Source organism: Lytechinus pictus, chromosome 11, assembly GCF_037042905.1.
Source record: "Lytechinus pictus isolate F3 Inbred chromosome 11, Lp3.0, whole genome shotgun sequence".
NCBI lineage: Eukaryota > Metazoa > Echinodermata > Echinoidea > Temnopleuroida > Toxopneustidae > Lytechinus > Lytechinus pictus.
This window is the reverse complement of record NC_087255.1, coordinates 27,090,950-27,098,314: the sequence shown is the minus strand read 5'-3', so window position 1 is coordinate 27,098,314 and position 7,365 is coordinate 27,090,950. Positions and strand designations below refer to the sequence as shown.

Sequence of the window (7,365 nt, the reverse complement as noted above, 5' to 3'; positions counted from 1 at the left end):
AAGTACCGTACTGATGAATGGCTGTGGCTTGCTTACATGGACATACATGTACATGTAGCATGCTTTAGTAGGGTATTAAAAGTTAATGCTTGATTATGAAGTGATATTAACTAAATTTAGGAGAGTGAATTTAAATTGATACACTGGTACATGTAACACAATACCGTAGCTCGTTTTTGATAGAGACAAGGGGGTGTTTTATGAAAGTTGTCAGCTCTGACAGTTTCAGTGAAATCCACTTGGTTTTGATTGGCTGAAAAGGACAGGGCCCCGTTGCATAAAAGTTACCAGTAACTTTGCCATCCAATGGTAACTACATGTACCATGGTAATGCTGGTCAACAGCCAATCAGAATCAAGGATTCCATTTAATCTAAGATGATTTATTATTTTGTTTAGTTTGTATTCTATCTCGTGTATTAAAATAGAAAGTCAAAAAGGGGCCTAAGCTTTCGATCCTAGCAGAATCTTTGTTGGAGGCAAAATGACAAACATATAAAGTGGAACAACCATAATATAGACCACAAACAAGCTACAGCAACACTAGAAACAAGGAGACAAAAGGTGGTTTCAGACCGCCTCGAAGTTCGCCAGTTCCAGGTATTCTCTGATCGGGAAATTTACCCCGATCAGAAAATACCAGGTATTTTGGCGGTGTGAAAGCAAACTACGCGTAATATCCCCGAAAGAAAATACCCGATAAATAGTAGGTACTTGGCGAAATTACGAGAACTTTCGCGGGGATATTTCCAAGGTCGTGGGTATTTTGGCGGTCTGAAAGCAAATTACGGGAACTTTTAGCCCAGCGTGTCGTTGGGTGCGGCGCTGTGCATGGGTTGCTGCTGGACTAGTGATTTTGAATTTCGTGCCTTGCTGCTTATCAGACCATACTGCGCATGCTCGTAACTTCAGGAACTTATCCCGAAGGGTATGTTTCAGGGCGGTGTGAATGCAGGAATAATTAATGGGTATTTTTCAGCCTAAAAAAGTTCTCGTAATTTAACGGGGATTCTTGTGATCGAGGCGGTTTGAAACCACCTAAAAGGGGCATTAGTGAGTAGAGAAGACCAATCAGGTTAGTGAAGGGGATGAAAGAAAAGGAGTAGGCAGACACAAAGGGAAGTTAGTGTAAGTAAGGCCAGTAAAAGACCTCAAGCCAAGAGGGATTAAGATAATGAGGCAGGCAACATCAAACAGGATCTGGAACAAAACAGTGATAATGGGATGAATAACAAGAGAATTAGTGAGAGGTGGGTCAAACAGGTTACAAAGAAAGGCATAATAAACTGGTGCATAAGAGTGGGGGAAAAAAAAAAAAAAAGGAAAGAATGGGGAACAACTGATAATGTGCAAAAGACATATAAGTATATATGATAAAGCAATAAACAAACTAAGAGAAGAAGGTAAGTGTAAATATGTATCTATAAGTGATATGTATATAAATATATCCAAAAAAGAAATGTATATGAAAAAATATAAATACACATATGGTGTAACTGATATTGTAATCCGCTAGGTGTGACGGGAAAAATATAAGACTATATAGTAGGGAAAAAAAAAACCTGTATATGTGAAAAAGAGGAAGCAAATTGCCTAAAAAGGTAAAAGCAAATATAGAAGAGAGGGGGTGTATCATGAAGAAACCATAGTATACATGTAAATAAGCAAATGTGGTAAATTTAAAAGAGGTGAGTGGAGAAAAAACAAATATATATATATATAATAATTATTATATCGCCTGAATAAGGGAGGAAAAATTGGAGCTGAGCTTGTATGAGATATGGGAGGAAAGTAGAGGAAGAAACTATAATGTATTGTAACTATTCAAAAGAGCTGAGGGGAAAAATGATATGTATATATAAATTGAAAGTGGATAGGAAAGAATAATCAGTCGTTCCCCTCTTGGATGTTCAGGCCATGAGGTTGGGTGGTGCGAAGTCGTCTCATCCAGAGCTTCTCCCTGCTAGTACGGACTGAGTCAGGACGGGTACCTAAAGATTCGATGCCCTGTAGCATCATGTCAGTGATAGAGTGGTTGGGGAGGTTAAAATGGCGGCCAACTGGAGTGTCCAGCTTTGCTGTGTTGACGGTGGATTTGTGCCCGTAGAATCGTTTCTTGAGTGTGGTCTTGGTTTCCCCTATGATGTATTGTACCCTACAAACTCTGCAAGTGATGAGATATACAACATTAGTGGTAGTGCATGTGATGTTGCCCTTGATTTGGTGAGACAGGCTGGTAGAGTTGCTGGTGAAAGTATCGCCCTCGTGAAGGTGTATTTCACATATGATGCACCTGTTGCTGGTGCATTTAAAGGTGCCATGCTGTATGGGAGAAGAATGGTTAGTGAGGGAGGGCACTTCAGCACGAACAATGAGGTCCCTGAGATTCGGTGGGCGTCGGTATGCTAGAAGGGGAGTATCGGGAACGGCCTGTTGGAGACGATCAGAAGTGTGTAAAATGTGGTGGTTATCAACAGATGAAAAAATGATTTAACTATAAAAATTCTTTTGATTGTTTTTTCATTTGTTCAATATCGTAACAACCATCTGTTCATGCCTCCATGTACAGTACAAGGATACAATGTTGTTTTAATAAAGTTGTTTGATGAAAATCGAAAACCTTATTCATATTATAAAATTATTGTGAAAAAATGATTAGAAATTGTTTGAACATTTTGGAAAATACTCAAGACTGCAAAATATGTTTCCTCAATCTCTAAAGGAATCGTTTGGGTTATAAGGTGAAATGAGGCTAAAACAGGGACCTTTTCACAAAGTGTCAGTTATACATTTTCAGTTACCACAGTCACAGACATTACCATACTAACAGTCAGAGACCAGGGCCCCGTTGCATAAAAGTTACCATTTGGTAACTTTGCCATGCAATTGTTACTTGCATGGAATCCTTGATTCTGATTGGCTGTTGACCAGCGTTAACATGGTACATGTAGTTACCATTGGATGGCAAAGTTACCATAATGTAAACAATCAAAAGAATTTTAGTTGAATCACTTTTTCATCTGTTTATTTTAATACAAGTATGAGATAGAATACAAACTAAACACAATAATAAATTATCTTAGATGTATTGAAGGGTCAGTTCTGGTTAAATCCCTGTATTAAATTTTTAGCTGGCAATGATTCCTTAGATTAAAGTCCACAATGCTGGTGAAGTTGAAAAGCGATGGATATTAGAGTCACTGAAGTGAGTTGAAATGTCCGTGAAGATGAAGTTGATGATGATAAACAGTCGATTTCAGCAATCCATGGGTTGAAAATGATCTTGATGAGAATTGAGAATTCCTTGAACTGTAAACAGTTACATGTATGTAATTGACGGTGTGCACATTATTCCACGGAAGTTAATGTTGTAGGCCTACCGTGAACAATGCTCTGAAATATAGACTGGCGTGAAACTCTGAGTTTTGATCTGATACTTGAAGAAACTGCCAACTTATATTAATTTCCACTATTCTGGAAGCTTCTAGTATTGTCTTTAAAAAGAACATTCCGCTTCTTTTTTTAACAGTCCATTTTTTCATGTTCTAGAAGACTCTTGAATGACCTCAGTGAAATTAACAGTGTAAACAACAGAGCTAATCCTGTTATCCTTTTTTTTCCTAGGCAACAGTCTCTATTGTCTGCTAAGATAATGCATTGTAATATTACACAAATACCAGGCATTTCTTTGCCTCATTAAATATATTGCGTACCTACATGTAGCAAAGTTTAACTTAGACATTCTGGAATAATAATCATAGGCAATGAATAATAGAGAAAATAAAGTAAATGAATGAATGTAATTTCTCTTTTTACAATTCTATTTGTATACATGTATGGTTCAGTATTAGATGTTAATATGATTCAAGGGTTATTCCAGGGATGGCAATACATGTATTTTGCCAAATCTGATGCCAGCGCTGGCGATATGATTATCAAATATACCGGTAGCTGAAAATGCAATATCATCTTGTTTGTTTCATTTTTAAAGCCTTTTTTTATAGTTTTTTTTCCATGTGGGTGTGATTGCATTTTTACTTTCCTCTAAAAGCTGATGCAAGCATTGGTCTGGCTGATTAAGATTTGATGGACTGAAATGATGAGTCATGAACATGCAATGCTCTTCATGTTGTTTGAATGTAGTGAATGTACTTGCGTATCTGCGCAACAACAGCAGAGATGCCAACCGTTCCGGATTCGCCGTATTTGTTCCGATTTTATTCCTCCAATTACGGTGTTACGGCAACAATAAAAAGGTTACGGAAAAAACAATTACAATACATGTGTATTGTGTATTGCTTTGCTGTGCATGTGTATATATCCGTGTATTGTGTATTGTGCATGTATATATGCGTGTATATTGTGTATACATGTATCGTGTGTGTGGCCAACGGTAAACCAACGGGAGTTTCTCTACTATAATTTATAAACGCGCGCACTGCCTACTACGTTCATTGAGTTATGCTTTTATCAAGGCTTTCTGATTAGAATTATCGATATCCTGGCCAATCAATGCGAGCGACAAGTTCCGAACGCACGCACATAGACAAGCACAAATCAGCGGCACGAATCGCGGTATAATAGCGACTGGTAAATACGACTGTAAAGATGATGACGTCATCCAAGATGGCAACTTACGATGACCAACGAAGGATTCGAGGATGACTAAGTTTTGATCATCATTTGAAAGGAATTAGCGGTAACTGCGGTCTAAGGTACGATGTTTCTGAATTTTATATATTTTCTCGTAAGTTTGGATGTAATTATTTTTTCATAATGTGACATTTGATGTACCAAAAACGATCCGAAAATCGGGTTTCCGCCGAATGTTAGATCTAACGTTACTGCTGCATGCTGATACGGAACTCAGGGAGCTCCGGCCCGAAAAGCGGGCCGGAGCTCCTTGGGTTACGTACGTATCAGCTAGCTGATACGTTGTCTTAATGTACGGGCCAACAACTCTTCAGTCTATGTATTGGTGAGTGGAGCCAACGCGGTTCAGCTGAACAACCAAAATACAGAGACTGAAGCTTTTGGTCTAGCGTTCTATGAGAAACACACAACTAACTACCGTCAGTTTTTCAAACCTAATTGACTTCAAAGTCATCGATCACAACAAGGTAAGAAGCCACTTGGTCCTCCCCCCCCCCCCCCCCTCCCCTAAATTTGAGGTGGGGGCAGACCCCCCCCTCCTATTTTTTTTTTTTTTTTTTTTTTTTTTTTTTTTTTTTTTTTGCTTGTCCAATTTTTTACCTGTTACATGTGTCCATCCCAAAATTAAAGGTGGACCCCCCTAATTTTTTTTTTCTTGGACACTGTCCCGGCCCGCGATGAGTTTCAGTATTTTTGGAGGACACCTAGTGGCATCCCTGTATAAACGATGCTACTTCGCGGGATGTTCCTGAGAAACTCCCATTTGTTCCTGACAAATATGGTAAATATTCCTGACAACCATCCCTTTAGGTTGGCATCTCTGCAACAGTAGGGAGTGTACTGCCTGAATCATATTGTCAGTGATTTTAACAAACCGGCCTGATACATACATTGTAAACCTACATATAGTTTTGGGTCAATTTTTTTAAATTGATTATTTTTTTGCATATATTCTGAAAGGCTGTCAATAACTCTTTTCATTTCAGATCAAAATTCTTATTCAAAAGAATACGAGAAGATTGAAATCCTAAACCATATGATTGCTTCTACACTATAGCTGTCACTCTATACGAAACTGCCACAATTTCAAGCAGAATCATGGCTGAAAAGTAGCGCCAAATGAGCTGTAAAATACATGTAGATAATATTGGTTATAAACACATGCTTGATTCTAACTTCAACATTTTTTTTTTTTTTTTTTTTGCAAATCATTTGAAGTTCTAATTTCAAACCTGCGAAACAAGGAAATAATGAAAATGTTCACGTTATCATACAAAGCAGTCTCCTTTCACATACATGTACATGTATGATTCAGGTCAGTGATTATCAGCACAATATATATGTACATACTGTATGCACATGTATGTACACATATCCCATTTTCCAAAATTTGTGAAGTTGAGCACATACACACTCAGCTGGTAAGCTGTGAAAATGTTTAAACTCTGGATTTTTATTTCTATTTTCCACTACAGTATAACTGTTTTGTCTTCCTACTGTATATGACCTTTAACAATTTTATATGGGAACCATTCTTATCACTTTTAGTTTGGTAAACTTCCTAAAATGGTCAAAGCTGACTGAAAAAAAATAACACACACACATGCACAACAATACGTACTTGTATATGTTTGTATTGGCGATTTGGCTAATGGGAAAAACCTAACATCTCATTATAGGCTACATGTACTTGGCATAATGGAAACATAAAGATGAAATGATGTCATTATCGTGCACTTACATGTAATTGTAGTTAGGACAGAAAGATATGCCACACCCTTGTTTCTTTTCTTCATTTCAACTTGCCACAGTATAGGAAATCTATTAAAGCAGACAATAGTGAATATTAAATGCATTTAAGTCTTGAAATTCATGATTTTTTTATCTTAACGTCTCCTTTCCAAACTTATTCAAGAAAAACATAATCTGAAGTATGAAAACAGCGGAAATTAAATGAATTAATGTTCATTTGATTGACGCAGGAAAACAAATACTTGGATAAAAAAATTAAATAATTAAATCACAGATACATGTAAATAAATATGATATAAAATTGAATGATAACATATCTGTACAAGCATGAGTTTACAATCATGTGATACAGACAGTTCAATGAACATTTCCCTAACAACCCACACACGCACACACACACACCCTCACACACATAAAAAGAAGAAGAAATATTGTTTAACTACGTATATCAGATTTTGGAAAAAAAATTATTTGTGGTGCTTTATTTGCTGATTGGGATTGGTGTCATGTAATTTGCACAACTTTATAAACATGCACATCTTTAAAGTACACCATGTTAATATCTTCATTAGATGAAGGAATCGTCAAAATGACAGATTTTTGTTCTCAAACAGACAGTCAATTCTGTCAAATCGACCAGACGGCCATTCTGTTTGAAATAGTAACAGAAATTGTGATTGGTGTCATGTATTTGCACAAAGTTGTATGAATATATGCACAGTACATATTATATAATGTTAATATCTTCATTAGATGAATGAATTGTCACTATGGTTTGCTTTCCTTGAACAAACAACATTCAAGCTGTTTCAAATTATTGAAGTCATGTTGCAAAATGATAGAAACAACCCAAACATGAGAAAGGCTTTTAAAATATAAGTTTAAATGTACATGTAGTCTAATGAAATGAACAGGAAAACTGTCAATCTGTTCATATTCAAACAAAATTTTGAGAGAGAAG

At 36.6% G+C, this 7,365-nt stretch overlaps 1 long non-coding RNA gene across 1 annotated transcript; it reads left to right on the top strand.

Annotated features, from left to right (window-relative positions):
* The first annotated feature begins 363 nt into the window (after nt 1-363).
* On the top strand, nt 364-1,298 carry LOC135156003 (uncharacterized). The gene is made up of 2 exons (XR_010295132.1): nt 364-563; nt 1,045-1,298. It is a non-coding gene; the product is annotated as an uncharacterized LOC135156003 (long non-coding RNA).
* Nucleotides 1,299-7,365: the final 6,067 nt, after the last annotated feature.